Raw genomic sequence first — 22038 nt, forward strand, 5'->3', positions numbered from 1 at the left:
GAGGTCTGGCAATATCTTTATTATTAAGGAGACAGTCCCAGGGGCTGGAAGGGAGGAATTTTCCTTTACAACTTTTTTTTTTTTTTTTTTTTTGAGACGGAGTCTCACTCTGTTGCCAAGTCTGGAGTTCAGTGGCGCGATCTCGGCTCACTGCAACCTCTGCCTCCCGGGTTCAAGCAATTCTCTGCCTCAGCCTCCCGAGTAGCTGGGATTACCGGTACATGCCACCACACCCGGCTACTTTTTTGTATTTTTAGTGGAGACGGGGTTTCACCGTCTTGGCCAGGCTGGTCTTCACTTTTGACCTCGTGATCCACCCACCTTGGCCTCCCAAAGTACTGGGATTACAGGCGTGAGCCACTGCGCCCGGCCAGCAACATTATTTTTAATGAGAATAAACTTAATATTAGTTCAGAAGACATTGCCTATTATATGGGAAATTAATGTATTCTTTTATTACCATCTTCAGTTTGCGATTCCTGAGGTCTTGAGGTTTGGCCATATAAGAGCATCCAGGTAGATCCAGGTCTCTCAGCAGCTCCAGACCCCCTCTTCCAGGAGTCTTGATTGACAGAGCTTGCTGCAAGAGTCAGTAGCTAAATTGTCTCACCTCCTTTTCTTTACTTGCCTGGTCTCTGGGTGGAAGTTCTATTTAGGACTCAAACAGCCCCCAAAGCCGGCAGCTGAAGAGGAAAGGGGGAATACGGTGGTGCTTCAGTGCCATCTAACTTGGCCTTAAACAGTAGGAAATTAGCTGTGTGTCATTAAAATAAACAAATGCCAGCCTGTTCCGTGGCTGCACGCTGCAGGCGACTTGCAAGAGGACTGGTGAAGTCCCCACAGTTTCTGGGGATCGCAGTGGGCCCAGAGCCACTCTCCTCCCCTCCAGATTCCGGCCACACTGTTGGCCAGCTGTGGATCCTCTCCTCCTTTGCCTAAGTTAGAGGAGACAAAGGTGAGTGTGAGCTGAGTGCTTCTGTATCGAGGCTGTGTGGGCGACGATGTGACAGGGGGGCATGGGGTTGGTGTTACTTTTTGAAACTCCATTTCCCAGCGCTGCTTTCCACAGAGCTGGAGGACAGGCTTTTGGTGTCGAGTGTCTCACATCCTTGTTTTTTTTTTCCTTTTGCCATGAATATCTAGACAGGAGTTTCTGATAACCTCTTGTGAACCGAAAAGTCACTGAGGCATCTCAATCGACTTAAAGGTTTATTTTGCTAACATTCAGGATGTGCCTGGGGAAAAGGGACACAAGTCCCCGTGGGATCAATGTCCTGTGCTTTTTTCCAAACTGGGTTTGGGTTTGAGGACTTCAGTATTTAAAGGACAAGGAAAAAAAGTGCGGTGGGGGAGGTAGGCAGTGAGGCAAGTGGTCACATTCTTGTGAGGCTCTTGTGAGCATTCTGTGAGTCTACATTTTACATGTGAAAACAAAGGAGGGGGAAGTCAGTTACGTGTTTGTCTCTTGCACAGTAAATCTACATTTTACATAAGGTAACATAAGCCTGTGAGGGCACAGCTATCTTTTTGGGAACAAAAGGAAGGCAGTTTTTGTGTGACTTGGTTCCTAAGCTTAATTTTCCCTTTGGCATAGTGAGTTCGGAGTTCCTAAGATTCTATTTTCCTTTCACACTCTATTAGAGAATTCCCTAGGGACTATTTTGATTTGGTAAATGCTGGATTAGTGTAAACTAAAAATCAATCTGCTATTTACATCCCCAACATAATATCCCTTAATAGGCAAGCATTTTTCATAAGTCTTGTTTCAGACGTCTCAAACTCCATTCCCCAGAGAAGCAGAGAATGGATGGGTGCTGTATGTTCACTGAGGGTGTCCGAGAAGCTGCACAGGAACTGTCCTAACATGAAGGGAGTCCACACTGGACACCAGCACAAAGGGCAGAGTGAAGGCATGAAGCATCAGATGCGTCTCTGTTTGCCACCGGCACACGTTTCAGCTGTGCTAGATTTGACTAGGCGCAGGACTCCGAACTAGTGGTTTGGTGACTATTACCCTCCACGGTATTGCTATCACATGCTCCCTGACCCCCTTCCTAATATTGCTGTGGTTCAGCAGCTCCAGTCCGCTGTTGAAATGCCGGTAGTATTCAAAACTCCGTTGGGACATATTAAATTCTGGTGAGCCAGTGGGTGGGATGCCTTCTGAATGACAAAGGGGCCCCGTGGCTAAAAGCTGAAGGAAATCTGTGCATTGATGAATGTGCTGCAATGAATCACCAGAGATCTGTTCTTTTCTTTATATTCATAGTACAGCGCAGGGGCCAGGGCAGGGAGAGTCTCTGAGCCCAGACCCTCATAGAATTAAAAATAATGAACGTTTGTTATCAGGCATGACTTGACCAACTCCGCCTCCATAGTTGGAAATACAGACGTCCACTTTTTGCTGGCGTGTAATTATTTTCTGGAATGCTGAGAATTGTTTCCCTGACCTATGGCTCCTTTTTAAGCATATGGGATATGCAGTCTCTTTGCAGGTTGCTATTTTGAAGTCAGGGAGCGTCAGGGAATTGAATATATGCCGCATAGTTCCTGCAAGATGGACTTCCTGGGTCCTCTGATGAGGCTGGGAGAAGGCAAAGAGGAGAAGTTTCCGTGTAGAAGCCGAGCAGGCTCCAGGCCACTGCCGAAGTTCAGCTTTCTTCAGCTCTGTAAGCTGGACCCTGTGGCTGGAGTCTGGCCAGCTGCAGTGACAAGTTTCTATTATTATGTAAATAGAACCCCAGTGCAGCCTTGGAAGAGTTTTTGGCACAGGGTAACCCTTTGTCTGCCAAAAGGTAGCCTCTCCCTTTGCTTCAAGCCCAGAGTGTGCATTTTGCAGTGGTGACCTGTAAGCCACCAGTCAACCTGCAGATTGCCTTATTAGGCAGACTGTGGAGAATGGCAGCTGGGGACTGGCTGGCAGAGGCGGTGGCAGTGAGCTTGTGTCCTGTACGAAGCCGAAGAACCCAAGCCCTGGAGACGTGGCCTAGTACTGTTCTATTAATGATAGTGCTCCGTGATGACAGGAATATGCCCTCTCCTTGGCAGGCTTACTTTATGGGTTGGTTGGAAAACAGGAGGTTTATAGGGGGAGGTGACTGCCTGAAGGACAGAATGGTATGGGGCTTTCTTCACTGCATAGCTTGTGCTGTTCAGTCCTGTATCAGGGCTGATTCTAGAGTATGGACTTTATCAGGAAATTTTTTTTTAACTTTTAAGTTCAGCAGTACATGTGCAGATTTATTATACATGTAAACATGTGTTATGGGGTTTGTTGTACAGATTATTTCATCACCCAGGTACTAAGCTTTGTACCTGTTAGTTATTTTTCATAATCCTCTCCCTCCTCCCACCCTGCAGCCTCCGAAAGGCCCCAGTGTGTGTTGTTCCCCTCTATGTGTCTGTGTCTTCTCATCGTTTAGCTCCCACTTATAAGTGAGAATATGCGATATTTGATTTTTCTGTTCCTGCATTAGTTTGCCAAGGATGGCAGCCTCCTGCTTCATCCATGTCCCTGCAGAGGACATAGTTTCATTCCCTTTTATGGCTGCATAGTATTCCATGTCAGGAAATGTGGAATGTTTTTCTTTTAATGCAAGATGTTTTACAGACTCAGAATCTTACGTTTTATAGTAAACTTCTTTGAATGATGAAGTCATGTGTGTAGTAGGAAGGAAATACCACTAGATAATAAGGTAGTACAATGGAAACAGCAGAGTTTTAGGAGGCAGAGGACTTGTGTTCCAGGGCTGCCACAAGTGAGCTAAGTGGATAAGTGACTTGCACTGGGGAGGTGACTTCCCCAAGGACAGAATGGTAGAGCTCATGTATCTAGGGCTTAGTGGGCCATCACTAGTGACCACTAGTGAATCTGTGACCACTATATATTAAATGTATTCAAACATCACTATGTATCCCATAAATATGTACATTTATTATTTGTCAATTAAAAACTAAAATAAAAATGTAGAGTAGACTGAATGCACTCCATTACCTCTCCATCGTACATTTCTCTCCTCAAATTGCATTAACCAGCCTCCCCTCTCCTTTGTGTTCTCTTCAGTAAAGCTGTTTAATGAGTGTGTGGGGTTAATAGCCACAGCCGAGCATCCACGGGGACCATTTCCCGACGGAACCTGTAAGGCTGAATCCATCTTTTCTCTTTTGAGTTTCTTCCAAACTTGCTGCAGTAGCTGAAAGTTAGTGAAGATGGCACTTTCCTGCACTGAAATGCTTATTCAGATGCCTCAGGTTCCATGGGTTATGGCTCATGGACCAAAGCTGCAGGTGAGGCAAATGAACACCTGGAGGAACCTGTGTTCAGGATGCGCCAGTGAACATGCTCAGAGCGCTCAGGCTCACATCCCTTGTCTAAGCGGCTTCTCATTCATTAAACTGAGGCGTCGGACAGCCTGCAGGGAAGACAGACGCGAACCGCGGCTCATGCTGACTCCTGACTGCTCGGGACCTGGCTTCAGTTCTCCTCTCTCCAGAGACCTTGGGACAGCAGGGCTCATAAGCTGCTGCATGAGAACAGGGACAGCTCTTACTGCTGGAGTCAGACTCAGAGCGTGTGTGTGTGTGTGTGTGTGTGTGTCTGTGTGTGTGTGTGTCTGTGTGTGTGTGTCTGTGTGTCTGTGTGTGTATGTGTGGATTTTTAGCACAGTTGGGAAATGACATCTGAGGTGCTGCTGGCTCAGCTCTGCTGGTGTCTCTTTTGAGCAGTGTCCTTGTCTTCTTTTCACTGCTTATATCTGCTGCTTGCTGTTCAGGGAAAGCACACATTCACTTTTCTCCTCTTGTTAAAAAAATAGTTTGGCTGGCATGGTGGCTCATACCTGTAATCTCGGCACTTTGGGAGAATGAAGTGGAAAGATTCTTGAAGCCAGGAGTTCAAGGCCAGCCTGGGCAACATAGTGAGGCCCCTGTGTCTATAAAGAATAGGCTGGGCATGGTGACACACTCCTGTAATATTTGCACTTTGGGAGGCCAAGGCAGGTAGATCACTTGAGCCCAGGAATTCAAGACCAGCCTGGGCAACATGGTGAAACTCTGTCTCTATAAAAATTAGCCAGGTGTGGTGGCACACGCCTGTGGTCCTAGCTGAGGTGGGAGGGTCACTTGAGCTCGGGAGATCAAAGTTGCAATGTGCCATGATCATGCCATTGCACTCCAGCCTGGTCAACAGAGGGAGACTCTGTCTCAAAAAAAAAAAAAATGAAGAAGAAGAATAAAAATATTATACTCCCAGCTACTTGGAAGGCTGACGGGGGAGGATTGCTCGGACCTGAAGTCGAGGCTTCAGTGAGCTGTGATTGCAGCACTGCACTCTAGCCTGGGTGATGGAGCAAGACGCTTCATGTATTTTCTCACCACCTGAAGACCAAGCAGCATGATGTATCCCAGCCTGATGTCTGGGTGTGACAAGTGTTTGAATTTTCTTTTTCCACTTGGGCTTCAGGGATGGCTCTGATGCTTCTTCACGGGCAGTCCATGGCCTCCCTCCCCACCTCAGAATGCCCTGGCTGGGCCCACGGCATGTTCCATCTGAATGTGGGTGGGCGTCATGCCGAACCCCTGTCGACTCCATGGGAAGGCAGCAGGTTCAAGAGGCTGAAGAAGAGACCCAGAGCCAGCGAACGAGACATAGGGTTCTGTTGGGGGCTTGCATACAGGGGAGAGAGTCCAGTGGCAGTGGGCTGAGCAGGAGAACCGCAACAGCTTTCAAAAAGCATGCAGTTTACATAGCAATAGCATGTCCACTTGGCACCTCCCCCGACAATCTCCACCTGGCAGCCTTCACATACCCCAAAACAAACAGCCCTGTGCATGCAGTGGCGGGGGCGGGGCAGGGAAACTGCTCAGATGTTCCTCGTAGATAAGGAACAGATCTCCAATTGGCCTCTCCTGGATTCCTTAGCTTGGAACCCTGAACCCCATGCGGGTGCCTTGGTCATAGAGGGCCATTCTCAGGGTGTGCCTAAGTGATTGCTGTCAGGTACATTTATCATACAGAGGGACGGGACCATTTAAACCCACGCCCCTGTTAGGCCTCTCCAGTTCCAGCTCCCACGCTGTCTGCTTTTCTTCCTGGCACAGAGGTGAGGGCCCTTGGCCTCCCCATTCACCTATTGCCATCATCTCCTCCACAAATAAGCTCTCCAGCCTCCTCCTCCAGGAAGCCTTCCTTCATCTCACTCACCCCATCTGATTATGCTGTTTCCCTGCTTCTTCCTGGGCTTTATATCATCAGTGGCTTGTATTCACGGTTTTCTAACTCTGTGGCGTATCCTAATCATCTGGGGTGAGGGGTCTTTCATTTTAAACAAACACCACATGTGGTCTGAGGGCCACCCAAGTTTGATATCTTTTGCTTAATCAGATGTTACACCCGTGCATAAGCGTAAATGTGTCTTGAGTCATTTCAACGGACAGTGTGGAATGTGCCTTTGATTTGTTCTGTGTCATGACCTCCGCATGGCACCTGCACTGTGAGCACGGGATCTGCTTTCCCGGTGCAATAATATGACCATGAAGAAAGTCAATCATGAACGTGTGAAATTTCATGAACACACCCTCCTCCGCCCCGTATCAATCAGCAAAGGGCTGGGAACTTGTTCTGAGAGCCGTGTAGGTCTCAGGTACCAGTTAATACAACCCGTGGAGGCTGGGCGCAGTAGCTCACACCTGTAATTCCAGCACTCTAGGAGGCCGAGGTGGGAGGATTGCTTGAGCCCAGGAGTTTGAGAGCTGCCTGGGCAACATGTCAAGATTCCATCTCTACAACAAATACAAAAATTAGCTGGGCGTGGTGGTGTGTACCTGCAGTCCCAGCTACTCAGGAGGCAGAGGTGGGAGGAATTGGCTTGAGCCCAGGAGGTCAAGGCTGCAGTGAGCTGTGATTGTGCCACTGCACTGCGCTTGGGCAACAGAGCCAGATCCTATCTTAAAAAATAAAAAATAACCCATGGAAAACAAGGGTGGCATTGGGGATCGCAGGTTGATGAGCTTTTCTTGCATTTTGATACCAATTATTGTTGCTGAGTTTGTCATTGTTGTTAGTTTATTAAGATGTCCTTCCAAGAACAAGGAGGGCCAGAAATTACTTTATTTGAAACTTTCCTTCAAATCATTCAAGTCTAGCTCTAGAACAGCTATGATCTATCGGGTAGCAATAGGCATTTTTTATATACACTTGTCTGCCATCTGGACTTTTAGACTCGTAAGAAATTCCCCTCTGTGATGATTCAGTGTTTCCCTGCTTTCTGTTCATGTGAAAACCATCAAGGAGTGAGCATGGAATGAGTGCATTTGGCAGAGCCTTCTCCGCCCTCCCTGGACGACTGTAACCGAGTCAGCCCCTTCCCCTCTGCATGAGGTCTTCTTCTCACGAGAGGAGAGGCGTGGGCCCCTGCAGCTCTGAAGGTGTGGCACGTTGCACCTCATCATGTCCCGGGATGCAGCCACAGACTTCATACAGTGAACACCTAGGTTTACTACTTATTATTATTATTAGTAGTAGTAGTAGAGACAGGGTCTCACTCTGTCACGCAGGCTGGAGTGCAGTAGCATGATCAAAGCTCACCGCAGCCTCAAATTTCTGGGCTCAAGTAATCCTCCTTCCTTAGCCTTCTGAGTAGCTGGGGCTACAGGTGTGCATCATCATGCCCAGCTAATTTAAATTTTTTTTTTGGTGAAGAAGAGGGTCTTGCTATGTTGCTCAGGCTGTTCTCTAACTCCTGGTCTCAAGCAGTCCTCCTGCCTCAGCCTCCCAAAGTGCTGGGATTACAGGCATGAGCCGCCGTTCCTGGGAACAGTTAGTTTTGTCTATTCATCACATCATTGTTTAAGAGCCCTTTGTGGGTTAGAGCTTTGAACAGGTCAGAATCAGCCTTGGCGTCTCCTGGCCTCCTGCGAGTGGTGGGCCGACCATGTGCCCCTCACAAGAGCTGTTCTCCAGGTGCTCAGCATGTGCCTGCATTTTACCTCAGCTGTGATTTGCCCTCAGTGTGCATTTTGTTGTATATTGTGCTGAAATATACATACCATGACATTTACCATTTTAACCAAGTTTAAGTGAACAGTTCGGTGGCGTTCAGGTGCATTTGCTCACAGAGCGTGCAGCCATCACCACCATCCCTCTCCAGAACTTTTTCATCATTCCAAACTGAAGCTCTACCTCTTCAATAACTCCCCAGTTTTCCCTCTGCCCAGCCCCTGATCACCACTATTCTACTTCCTGTCTCTGAATGTGACCATTCTAGAAGCCTCATATAAGTAGGATTGTACAGTATTTGTCCTTTGGTGACTGGCTTATTTCACTTAGCATCACGTCTTCAAGGTTCCTCTACATTGTAGCAAGTGTCAGAATGTCCTTCCTTTCTAAGGCTGAATAATATTCCATTGTAAGTATATTTCAGTGTGTAATTTCAACACAGAACAGACCTATGTCTTTCTTTTCTGACAATCAGTTGACCACCCTCTCTTCCTCTGAGGTACCTGGATTTTTCTCTCCAGGAGTCATTAGCCATAGATTTGGAATGAACCAGAAACTAAAATGATTGGAGATAATTTCATTATAAATGTTAACATTACTCTTTTGAACATTTACTTTAAAGACACTAGTAAGTCTTTTAGGTGATTGCAATAAACCTTTTCTTTAAAAAAAGATTTCTGAATTACAGAAAGGCTGGCACGGTTTTCTTTCAACACATCTGATAAAGAAAACATAGCTGTGACTTGTAACATTTCTTATTGAACGTACTTTACCTTTTCATCTCTACCTACATGGTCTGTTTTAAATTACCTTATGCAGTGATGTAACGCAGCATTTTATTTGCAGGCTTGTCCAAAATATTACCACTAACCAAAATTCACAGAGTATCTCACAGTGCACACAGGAAGAGAATTAGACTAAAATGAGAAATCTGGAAAGTCTGACTGACCAGTGAGATACGATCAAAGGGAAATGAAAGGGCCTAAGTGGGCTTTTCCCGGGGGCGGTTTTCTCAGGTCAGGCAGTTCTGCCTCAGGTTAAGGATCTGCACACATAAAGAAAATCCACCAAAGAAGATGAGAATACCATTTATGGCTGTTGCTAGCATACAAAATGCTCCTTTACTGGGCTATAAAAATACATTCTTCACTGTGGAATTTCACTCCAGCCATCATCATTAGTAGCTTATAGTAGATTTCATTAAAATCATTTCCGTAGCACTTCTTGATTTTGGAAATGTATTGGTAAGTCACGTCAGTATGTATTCAGACAACTGCTAGTTGTAATATCACACTCCCCTGTACTGTCCATTTAAATTCCAGCTCGTGGTTGGCTTGGTGGCTCACGTCTGTAATCCCAGCACTTGGAGAGGCCAAGGTGGAACAATTAGTTGAGGTCAGGAATTTGAGACCAGCCTGGGCAACATGGCAAGATCCCATGTCTGCAAATTTCAAAAAATAGTTGGGCGTGGTCCCAGCTACTCGAGAGGCCGAGGTAGGAGGATGGCTTGAGCCCAGGAGGTTGAGGCTGCAGCGAGCTGTGTTTGTGCCACTGCACTCCAGCCTGGGCAACAGAGCCAGACCCTGTCTCAAATAAAAAATACATACGTACATTAATTAGTGAATTCATTCATTCCAACTCATTTTCCTGTAGACTGGGAGTGCTTTCATTGATGTTCAGTTAGCACAACAAGGTGACATGAGGTGACATCATACAGACCTCTGGAGGAGCATGTAGCGCACTTGAATCTCTTTTCAGTACAGATTCCTTGTGCGGATTAAATAATGCAGTCCATTTTCAGAGTGCTTCTGTATGTGTTCTCTCATTTTATCCTGACCTCACCGGCCTATTTCCCTCTTTGATTTTATTGTGGCTGGCCAGGGAATGGCTGTTTTGCCTTTATTAAAAAAATTTTTTTAGAGACAGAGTCTTAATCTGTTGCCCACACTGGAGGAGTGCAGTGGTGTGATCATAGCTCACTGCAGCTTTGGCCTCCAGAGCTCAAACTATCCCTCCACTTCAGCCTCACAAGTAGCTGATTACAAGTAGGGATTGCAGGTGTGTGCCACCATGCCCAGCTAACTTTTTTTTTTTTTTAATTTTTTGTAGAGACGGAGTCTCACTTTGTTGCCCAGGCTGCTCTTGAACTCCTGGCTTCAAGCGATCCTCCTGACTTGGCCTCTCAAAGTGCTGAGATTACAGGCATAAGCCACCACCAGGCCCTGTTTTGCCTTCAGAGATGTATTTTAAGTTGTTGGTCTAGACTTGATGTATCTATCCTAGGTCACGCGCTATCCTGGTTTTCTCATCTGCATATGAGGATAAGTCATAGGATCTCCCCAGCAGACACGGAGAAGACTAAAGGAGTTAAATACTCCAGGACCCTCAGCCTTGCATCCACCCCCTCCAGCAATGAGCTAGGGGAGGTTACAGGCGCCATCCTGTTCAGCCCTGGTGGGAAATGGCTGGCTGCAGTGGAGGTGCTGGCTACTTCCCTTTTCCTTGGCTTTGCCCTCATTTTCTCCCCCAGGATGATGGCCCCCAAAGGAGAATTGCCCCAAAGGACAGCGTTGCAGGGGTTCTTGCGGGTCATCAGCCAGAACAAGTGACAGGGTCTGGCTCCCCAAATAGCCTACCTATAGTCTGAGCTGATGCTGTGACCTGCGTTACACAGTCCCTGAAGGTTTAATACCATGACTGTCATCTAATGCCTTATCTTTTGACCTTGTCAATTTGGGAGGTGACACTTCTCACCTGGACTCATACTGAGACATTGTCAATAGTTGGACTGCAGGAATCATTGTCCTGGGTTGTTGTTGTTGTTTTTTTTTTTTTTGGTTTGGTTTGGTTTGAGATGGAGTCTCACTCTGTTGCCCAGGCTGGAATGCAGTGGTGTGATCTCGGCTCACTGCAACCTCCACCTCCCGGGTTCTCGCTGTTCTCCACCCTCAACCTCCGGAGTAGCTGGGACTACAGGCGCACGCCACCACGCCCAGCTATTTTTTTTGTATTTTTAGTAGAGATGGGGTTTCACCGTGTTAGCCAGGATGGTCTCGATCTCCTGACCTCATGTTCTGCCTGCCACTGCGCCTGGCCCATAAGATACTTCCAGTTTCCCTAGCGAATCTTTAGCATGTTCTCCCTGATTCTCCCTACATGCAAATATTTCTGTTTCACATCACGGCTTCAGATTTTAGGAAAGACAAGAAGACTTTAAGTAAGAGTCTCAAGCTGAGGAAAGAGAATTAATACTTTTCCTGTCTGCAAAGTATTCACGAAATGAGGTGGCTAAGAATGGGAAAAATTTAAGGATAGAAGTAATTTCAGTGCTTGCCTGCTCGTTTGATTGATTGATCCATTCAACCAGTATTGATAGTTCACTTGTTCTGAGCCGGGCTCTGTGCTAGAAATGCACCCGAAGTGTGCGTCATGTGCTCTCTCTCCAGTTTTTATAATCCTTTAGCTAGGAGACAATAAAGGCTTTTGAGCAGGAAAGGTGTGATTGATAATAAAGAAAAGCATTTATGAAGGGGATTTAATAGGTGAATTCAATGTTATTAGGCAGGGCGAGGTTCTTCTGTGCACACCTGCTGTCAAAGTTAAGCAACACTGGCACCTGTTGTCAAGGATCTTGGTGACCGTCTAGGCCAACTCCTCAATTTAGAGCCAAGAATATGCATCTGCTGGAAGAAGTGAGCAGGTTGATTTTGTGCCATAGACACCATTCATTCACACCAGGATCTTCTCCTGGATTTTTAGCCTATGTCTAAGCTTTGGGGATTTAAGAGGTCTTGTTGCCTTCATCTTCATTTGTATTTAATTGTTTTGCAATTACAGAAGGAAATCATGCATATGGTGGATACTTTGGAAAACAGAGAAGTTACTTAGGAAAAAAACATCAACAGAGTTATGTCAGAGTTGTGAGAGAATTAATGTCTTGGTCTATTTCCTGTCATTCTGATTAAGTGTGTGTGCATCTCTAATATAATATTTAAAATTTTTCAAACCAGTAATGGAGTTTCAACCCTGGTTTGCTTGTGTAATTTATTTACCCAGTCTTCTATATACACCCCAGGTAGACTAATTCCCATTTTATACATGTATAAATATATACACAAATGGGTCCATTAATTTTACCAATATTAATTATTCCAATTCATGGACCCATTTATTTGAGTCAGCTATAATTTCTTTCATCAATGTTTTATAGTTTTCAGTATACAGATCTTTCATCTTCTTGGTTAAATTTACAACTATTTTTTTGATAAAATTATGAATGGGATTGATTTCTTAATTTCTTTTTTAGATAGTTTGTTGTTGGTGTAAAGAAATGTTATTGGTAATCCTTAAGGAACCAAAAGTAAAACTACTATTTAATCCAGCAATCCCACTACTGGGTATCTACCCAAAGGAAAAGAAATCATTATGTTAAAAAAGACACATGCACCCGCATATTTATAGCAGCACAATTCACAATTGCAAAGATATGGAACCAACCTAAGTGCCCACAGACCAACAAGTGGATAAAAAAAATGTGGTATATATACACTGTGGAATATTACTCAGCCATAAAAAAGAATGAAATAATGTCTGTTGCAAGAACCTGGATGGAGCTGGAAACCATTATTCTAAGTGAAGTAACTCAGGAATGGAAAACCAAATATCATGTATTTTCATTTATAAGTGGGAGCTAAACTATGAGGATGCAAAGGCATGAGAGTTATCTAATGGACTTTGGGGACTCTAAGGGGAAGGCTGGGAGAGGGGTGAGAGATAAAAGACTACATATTAGGTACAGTGTACACTGCTCAGGTAAGGGTGCACTAAAATCTCAGAAATTACCACTAAAGAACTTATCTGTTTAATCCAAAACCACCTGTACCCAAAAAACTACTGAAATAAAAAAATCATTTGCACTCAGGCGTGGAGGCTCACGCCTGTAATCCCAGCACTTTGGGAGGCTGAGGCAGGCGGATCATGAGGTCAGGAGATCAAGACCATCCTGGTCAACAAGGTGAAACCCCGTCTCTACTAAAAATACAAAAATTAGCTGGGTGTGGTGGTGCGTGCCTATAATCCCAGCTACTTGGGAGTCTGAGGCAGGAGAATCGCTTGAACCTGGGAGGTGGAGGTTGCAGTGAGCCTAGACCGTGCCACTGCATTCCAGCCTGGTGACAGAGCAAGACTCCGTCTAAAAAAAAAAAAAAATCATTTGCATTGTTAAAAAAAAGTAAAAGAAATGCTACTGGCAGGGAGCAGTGGCTCATGCCTGTAATCCTAGCATTTTGTGAAGCCAAGGCAGGAGGATCACTTGAGGCCAGGAGTTGGAGATCAGTCTAGGAAACATAGTGAGACCCAATCTCTACCAAAAAATTCAAAAATTGACCAGGCGTATTGGCACATGCCTGTAGTTCCGGAGACTCAGGAGGAAGAGGTGGGAGAATTGCTTGAGCCCAGGAGTTCAAGGCTACAGTGAGCTACGGTCACACCACAGAAACAGATATACTACTCATCATTGTATCTAATTTAATAAATGATGGGATATGTATATATTAGAATTAGAACATGTTGCCATAATGCCATAGTCTTTATGCCATAGTCTAATTTATAAAGTTATAAATTAGATGTTAATAGGCTAACTTCTATATTTAGACCAAATGAATATCACCTCTTAGAGATGATACCAATGATCACAAATCTTGTCAACATGATATCCGTGCAATTTTAGTAAAAAACCAAGTTTCCCTCTTGTAGATCCCATCAAGTATGCTCGTCACTCATTGAGAAGAAGAGTACACAAGGGTAATCATGTTGCCTGAAGGAATGGCCCTTATTGTCATTCATATGAGTGTCCATAAAGGTCCTATTTATCATTGACATCATTCACAGCACACACTTTCATCGTAACAGAAATGAAGCCAAACGTACTCGGGAGAGGAAAGTCAGGTACCAGATTGCTCGTCAATTTATCCAATTTCAAGTTTCATGGGAAAACACATATTATTGTAACTCACATTTTTACCCCAATTGCAAGGGTACTTCAGTCATAAAGATACGTCAGTGATCAAAACATATCCTAGCACTGGTAGAATACTATACTAATATTATAGAAAATTTTGTCTGTATTTAGACGTCAATGACTATAATGCATTGAGGAAAATTGCAATGTGTTATATTTCTCAACCCTCAAAAAAATCAGTCCTAGGTAAAAAGTAAGGATTTTCTCATGAGAATTTCATCACATGTGTCAGTCAGTTATTGAGAAAACCCTATCATGATATTCACGTTGTCTGAATGAATAATTCTAATTATTGTAGAGCTCAGTCTTCACTAGTTCAATGATCTATATGGAATTTTTCAGTCAGCAAAGGCAGCCTCTCTCTTCCACTCAATAGAATAGCACCAGAAAGGGCTTACTAAATCATCCAGTGAGAGAAAGAGAGCAAGGGTCTTAGTGCCAAATATCCAAGAAAATTGGGAACTATAGGAAACTTAAACACTTAAAGAATCAGAATTTATAGTTTACTTGGAAGCACACAGATAGAAGTGTGCACAACAAGTTTCACAGAACTATGTCATTGCCAGAATCCCGAAATAAAATCTCCGTAGAAGGAAACTAAGAAATCCAAACTTCTTGTCTCACAATTGTTACCTGGGCCTGGCCTCAGCGTAATCCAACTAAGCTTGATTTTTACGTCATCATTTCTCGTCAAGATAATAATGGCCCAGCCCGTGGCACTCATATGCATATGCACACTTAGATCAAATATGCTTAACAGAGATGGTTTCCTTAAACACTGGTGGTAAAGTGGACTGGATGCCACATCTTCAGTGCCAGACAATTGGGTGGTATCAGTATACAAATGGTAAACCCCCTTGAGTTCATTCATAGCAATTTCCTTGTGTGCATTTTTAGAAATAGAATTAATGAGTCCTTGCTTCCTACACACTTCAAAGTAGCCATGTCCACATCTTATTCTTCTCCAATATGGTGGGAGAACTAGGAAGAAAAGGAAAAATCGTAATCAATTACTTCTTTTTATACACAACACCCACATCCCACCAGGGACACTGACTTCTCTCTGAGTCTTACGGCCTTAGCTATGCCCTAGTTACTCATATCTCGGGGCACCCCTGGTTTCGAGCAATGTCTTTGAGATTATACTTAGACTTAGAAATCATATAAGGTTTATGAAAGACAACTGCAACTGGCCTGACGTCTCCTTCTGGGATCAGGCTGGCCCCTTTACCAGCAACATCCCTGTGGGCCAGGGCTGGGAGGCCCTATGACCTCAATCCAGGACAAGTTTACAGCAATGGCCCCGGTTCTCTTGTGTTCAGGCTGATCAGGGATGTGGGAATTGTCGTGGGGAGAGTCAGAGCATGTGGATTTTCAGCCTGGCACTTCCACGCCACAAGCTTTGTGACCTTGAGTATTCTATAGGAGTCATCTAACATTTCACTACATGAAGACCAGGTGATCAGAAAGGCCCCTTCGGCTCCAGTCTTCCCAGGGTCCGCCCGGGCCGATTCACTTGTTCCAGTGATACCACTGTGGGGTGTCAGCATCACAGTGGCTCACTGATAGATCCTTCAGGTCTCCTCCAGCCACCGCCCGTGTACCATGACACAACATGGCATGTACCATGGCCCGATGTCATGTGTACCATGACATGGTGTGAAGTGTACCAGGGCATGGTGTGAAGTGTACCATGACATGACCATGTTCCATGACATGCTGTGACAGTGACCTCCCTCAGCCTCTCCCAGGCACACGGTTTTACCCCTTCTCCTAAACCAGGTTTGCATGCCCGTCTAAAGGCAACTTAAATAGTTGCTTTTATTTTTCTTTAAAGATTACAACCTTAAAAATACCCAGTAAAATATTGTACTTCCATAAAGCATTGCCCTGAGTAAGATTAGTGCTTCTCAGTGGACACAGCAGCAGGGAACTTTGTGCATTCATGCTCAGCTGGTGGCTGTGTGATGCTATTGAAGAGGGAATACAACACCATCAGCGCTCAATTAAATCGTCTTCTTCCTGAAATTTGAGAAAGCCACAGGCTGGGCACGGTGGCTGACACCTGTAATCCCAGCACTTTGGGAGGCCAAGGTGGGTGGATCACCTGAGGTCAGGAGTTCGAGACTAGCCTGGCCAACATGGCGAAACCCCATCTCTACTAAAAATACAAAAATTAGCCGGACATGGTGGCACCCGCCTGTAATCCCAGCTACTCAGGAGGCTGAGGCAGGAGAATCACTTGAACCCGGGAGGCGGAGGTTGCAGTGACCCAAAAGACGTGCCTTTGCACTCCAGCCTGGGTGACAGAGTGGGGAAAAAAAAAGTTACAATCACAACTTAGAATTTCTCTACAAATGAATATGTTAACCTACAGAATGATGTGAGGAAATGTTTGGGTATTTTGTAGCTCTCCTGTGTGAATGAGCTAGCCTAAAACAATAATGATAATAATAATAGTAATAATTTTTGAATGTCAAGTGGAAAAATTAAAAACAATAATAATTCATTATAATTATTGGAGAGTAAATGAAAATTTTTTGAAGATACTTTCTATTAACATAAAATAGAGATTTTTCTTCACAATCTTACTTGGTTTCATGTTGATAGAATGCTTAAATAATAGATTAAATTTTATATCCATAATTTCATAAAGAACGTTGTGCTTTTTCCTTTCAACAATTATGTCATGTTTGAATCATTTGCTTTGTACCATAATCCATGGGTGAGGCAAAGAACTCTGGTAAGACTCTGTTACCAACTTAAAGAGAACACCCAACAATTAAGAAAATTCTGTACTGGAATTTTACTTTCAAAATTTCAAATAAGGGAAGGGGGCGAGGGCTGGAAAACAAACAATTGGGTACTATGCTCAGGGTATTACTACACTAATACCAGGGTGATGAGACCCACCGTATCCCAAAGCTCAGCATCACTCAATGTATCCATGTAACAAACCTGCACATGTACCCCTTAATCTAAAATAAATGTTGGAAAAAAAGAAGAAAAGGAAAAGCAAGTGATAGGAAAATTTGAAAAAAAAATTAGAATAGACTTATTCCTTAACAATAATTCAAAATAAGCCTTTAGATTCTTTTAGGATACCTGTAATTGAGAATTCTATAGGAAGAGTAATTTTCAGGCACAAAAAGGGTGATGAACAGTGACACTGTGTTCCATAAACTCTTACATTCTTTATAAAGGATTATTTATCAACATGTCAACATGTATATTATTTCATCCTATCTCTCTATTCTTTTTTTTTTTTTGAGATAGGATCTCACTCTGTTGCTCAGGCTGGAGTGCAGTGGTGCAACCATGGCTCACTGCAACCTCGACCTCCCGGGCTCAAGTGATCCTCCCGCCTCAGCCTCCCAAGTAGCTGGGACTATAGGGGTGCACCACCACACCCAGCTCATTTTTTACTTTATTGTAGAGACAGGGCCTTGCCATGTTGCCCAGGCCAGTCTTGAACTCCTGGACTCAAGTGATCCTCCTGCCTTGGCCTCCCAAAATTTCGGGATTACAGGCGTCAGCCCCCATGCCTGGTTCACCTCTTTATTTCCTCATCAGTTGCTTCTGCTATTTCCTCCTCTTCCTCTTCTCCTCCCAACACTCCCTTTTTTCTTTTTGTTGCTAATTATCTATGACCTTACCATCAAGTTTCTGATTTAGTTATCCAAGGTACGTTGCTCCTCACTGAGTTTTTTTTAACTATCCTATTTGCCATGGTTTTTCCTGATTGTACAACTACAATGTAATGAGCGTAGAGAAAACTGGCAAAAATGCCACCACTGACCCCTCTAGTACCCAGGGTTGATGTACCTTGTGTTTGTGTGTCTTTATTAATTCGGCAAATAATTCTTCATTTTCACTTTAAGTGTGCTTGTATTTTACAAATGAGTCTAAGTCCACCTGATTTGAACACAGGATACTAACTCCACACACCCATTTTAGAAGAAGATCTCTAGCTTTTAGAATAGATTATCTCATGATTTCCTGTGTTCATTCAGCAAACATTTCCTGCAGACCTACTGTGCACCAGGTAGTGTCCAGAACTAAAGATACAAAGACAAACTCAAGAGTCCCTGCTCCTAGGTGGGGGTGTGGTGAGTCACAGTCTTGAACCCACCTCCCCAAGATCCCGTAGCTCCATCACCAGACAGTTGTCTATCCAGGAGCAAGCCTCTCGTCTAGCCCTATTTCCTTAGCTTGCAAATGAGACCATTTCTCTTGGTTCTCTTGAATGTCCCATTTTTCTGTACAGTCAGTCTGTGATTATTGCGAATTTTTCTTGGAATTGCATGAGCATTGCTTGAGCTCACCGACTACATATTGTGGTTAAAATTAAACGGGGCAATCTAATAGGCAAAGCTTAACTTAATAGCTTCTACCTCAGATTAAAATTTTGAATCTCTAGTAGTATCTGTCCTTTCTTTTCTCACAGTTTCACTCATATGTTGTTCATAAATCTTAAGTATGGGTTTTTGGCTCTCTGTTAGGTGAAATACTTCATTTAACTTAGCCAAAGCCAGACTTGGAGCAGCCTGGAAACACTCAAGTGTCCCTTCTTCCCAATAATGAGGGTCTCTATAGGTTTTTCTGTGTGTGTGTGTCTGTAGGGAGAGGAAGTTGTATTTGACTCCTCCGATGGTGGTTAGGTTGCAGCACTGTCTCCTTAGCTGGAGCAAATGCTGCGATGCGCCATGGCTTTGCCTTGGTCATCTACATCACGCACGTCCCATCACTGGGCTCCAGTCTGTTGCAGCGGCTCTAGGCTTAATTTCTGTTCGTAATCTGATTATGGGGTCTGAGCTGTTCCAGCCAGCGGCCTCTTGCTTCTCGTGTACCACAGGCTCAAAGACACAAGTGCCTGGTCGCTCTAGTCCTGCACTGTGAAAAATCTCAACCCAGTTTTGCTTAGACCAGAAGAAGCTCGTTGCTGGCTGAGAATTAGCTGTAGAGCAGGCTGTGTGACTGAGCCTTCTGTGTGCAGCCATGTTCAGAAGCCCAGGTTTTTCCAGCTATTTGGGAGCTTTCAAATTCTCTGAGAAACAAGGTAAGGCAAGATAAACATGAAATGCTCTTATGTATGGATTTTATAACATAATGAAGCTTGGGGTCCTCTATTTTGCCCTATGTGTTCTCCTGTGTCCAGTTACTTATTATACATTTCTCAAAAGACACTTTAAATAGCTAATTGAGTTTATAACTGTGCTTATCTTGTGACTGTTGATAATGTGAATTTTTTTTTCCTTAGTAAGTTAAAGTTACTACTAAACCACTGAAACCTTTATGTAGGAAAAATTGCAAATGCAATCAGAATGCCCACACTTTGGATCAAATTCTAGATGTGCTGCACTTTAGCTAAAATATTTTTCTAAATCAAATGCTATGCATACTAAATTCTTTCCAGTAGGCAGTGGTGCGTAGTGTCTTTTTATTAACTCTTCATGTGAGACAGTTTGGAAGAAGATACTGTCTTTTCAGTGGCTTTCCTCCAGCCCAGAGGAAAATACATGCTCTCAATTTAACTACCAAAGTGGTGTGGCATGTTCAGTTTACTGATTGAACACAAATGAAACGCTAAGGTTGTTTTGAGCATCACATTTGAAGCTCAGCCATGATACATCAAAACTGTTTTCCAGCTCAAATGCACTAGTGGGAAGTGACTTGAACAATTCAGACCTCAGATTCAGGAATTTTCTCCTACAGTACTTGATCGTTTTGTGAATTGATTTCTCTTTTGTTAATTACATAACAAGAAACTTGTATAGTTAGGAGAAAAGCTTAGATGTTTTACTGGCATTATATCTTTCATTTTATTGTATTTCTTTAGTTGGCCACAGTTCCAAATTCCAGGACTGAGGATGTATTTTGATGGATAATGAAGTGTCAACATCTGATATATTTTGTACTTATTTTTCCTCGGGCTTCTGCCCCTAAATATTAAAGAGCAAAAGGCACTTCCTTAGGGGAAGAAGTTTCTGTAAATGGTCTATTTGTGGTTTTTTAGTGAACAAATGCTGTAAGCCAAAGACTGTAAAACAGATTACATGCCATTAGACTGGTTGTAAATTTTATCTGTGCCTGGTTTTGATTAACCTGTTCATTTGGGATGTGTTTTTCCCGTATAGAATTGTTACCAGCTGTCTTTAAATAATACATATCTTGTCTTCAAAATACAAATAAATGGTTATTTTTATTAGTTGTTATTGTTTAGATTTTAATGAGAGCAAAAGACACAGCTGAGTTGTCCTTTGCTCTTCAGACCCCACCCCCATGCTTTAAAGGCATCTCAAACATTTCTCGTTACCTGGACCAAAATTGCTTTTTTTCTTCTCTATTCCTGAGTATATAGCTGTGTTATTTAGTATTTAATTGCTTTGAGTTATTCTTGCTGCCATAACAAATTTAAATGGTAACATTGAACTAACTATGTTAGAAGTATTATTGTTATTATTGTTGTTATTATTTTCATTTACCCATGGAGTATGTTGGCTGCTTTCTGGAAGAGAAAAGCAAAACTTGCCTATGTACATTTCTATGTGGAATTTGATTCTTAGAAGGTGTCATTTTTGTATTTCTATTTTTTGTCTGGTTAACGGTTTTCTTTTTCTTAAATTATATGTTCAAAAGGAGTTTGGAGAGTTTTTTCTCATTGGATTTTTAACAATTTGCGTAACTATTTCAATGTTACATTATTTCTTTTCCCTTAGATTTCAACAAGAAAAACTTAAGCTTCGTTGGATTCCCACGTCAAAGGAAAGTTTCAAGGTAAAGTAGCCTTGTCTCAACGACTGTGAAATTTTGAAGATTTGTTGTAGCTTTTAAAATTATTCTCTTGAATGTCTAACTCATGAGTTTAAATGTTTGGCAAGATGTTTTCTATTGATTTATTAAAATTTATGAAGCAAAAGAATCTTTGTATTTAATTCTGTTTATGAAAACTATTTGGAGAACAGAATGTTGGTGTCTGTTGCCATTGCAAACTTTTAAAGGACTATTACCTTTTCTTTCTCACACCTGCCTCTAAGCAGGCACTGTCCTTTTGCAATCTGTCCATCAAAGAAGGGAGCTAGATTCTTTTTAGAAATGGTTTAAACTTGTTTCTCCTCCGTCTTCCTTCCTCCTTGCTTCCTCTCCTCCCTCCCTCCCTTCCTTTTTCCATAGACACACACACACACATCCATCCATCCATCCATCCATCCATCCGTCCGTCCATCCACCCATTTGAGTTCTTCTTCCCTGGTCTTTCCACCTCTCTCTCTCTTAACCTTTCTGTACTTCCAGTCCCCTTGGCCCCAGAATATTATGGGTGCTAATTTGATTGACCTAATGTGATATAACTCCATGACACATCATCGTGGATGTAAGAGAATGTGGAAATGAATGCCTGTGCCATACACAGTAGCTGTATCTCAGGTGCTTTTTAGTAGATTGTTGCCTATATTAATAGAGTTTGATATTTTCAGATGGAGGCACAAAGTTGTCCCCTACACAGTCAGGCAAAGGTCTCAATCCGTGCTTCACTATAGTGGAAGGGCCCAGCTCCAATTTCCACACAGTTGCTCTTGTGCCTCAGGTATTATGACATTGTTCCTTGACCAAAAAGGATTTGCATTTCAACAACATTAGAATAGACAGGGGTCTAACTCCTGTCCTCCTCAGGCTGAGCCTGCTCTGCATTTGAAAATGCCAGTTGATCTTGTGAACACACTGGATGGGACAAATCCTTGGTGTATTTCATCCGCATCTTTTTTTTTTTTAATTAATTAATTTATTTATTTTTATTATACTTCAAGTTCTAGGGTACATGTGCATAACGTGCAGGTTTGTACATATGTATACTTGTGCCATGTTGGTGTGCTGCACCCATCATCGTCAGCACCCATCAATTCATCATTTATATCAGGTATAACTCCCCAATGCAATCCCTCCCCCCTCCCCACTCCCCATGATAGGCCCCAGTGTGTGATGTTCCCCTTCCCGAGTCCAAGTGATCTCATTGTTCAGTTCCCAC

The 22038-nt window shown here is 43.3% G+C and overlaps 1 protein-coding gene and 1 pseudogene across 6 annotated transcripts in view; one reads left to right on the plus strand and one right to left on the minus strand.

Moving 5' to 3' along the window:
• Positions 1–22038, plus strand: part of LOC104668646 (supervillin) — a 286257-nt gene that overhangs the window by 151568 nt on the left and 112651 nt on the right. For all 6 annotated transcript variants that reach the window (XM_030941487.1, XM_030941488.1, XM_030941491.1 and 3 more), the window contains one exon: positions 20735–20792. The gene's annotated coding sequence lies outside the window, so the exon portion shown is untranslated. The remainder of the gene's footprint in view (positions 1–20734; positions 20793–22038) is intronic.
• Positions 14656–14723, minus strand: LOC115900576 (annotated as a pseudogene).

Source organism: Rhinopithecus roxellana, chromosome 11, assembly GCF_007565055.1.
Source record: "Rhinopithecus roxellana isolate Shanxi Qingling chromosome 11, ASM756505v1, whole genome shotgun sequence".
In the NCBI taxonomy this organism is placed as follows: Eukaryota; Metazoa; Chordata; class Mammalia; order Primates; family Cercopithecidae; genus Rhinopithecus; species Rhinopithecus roxellana.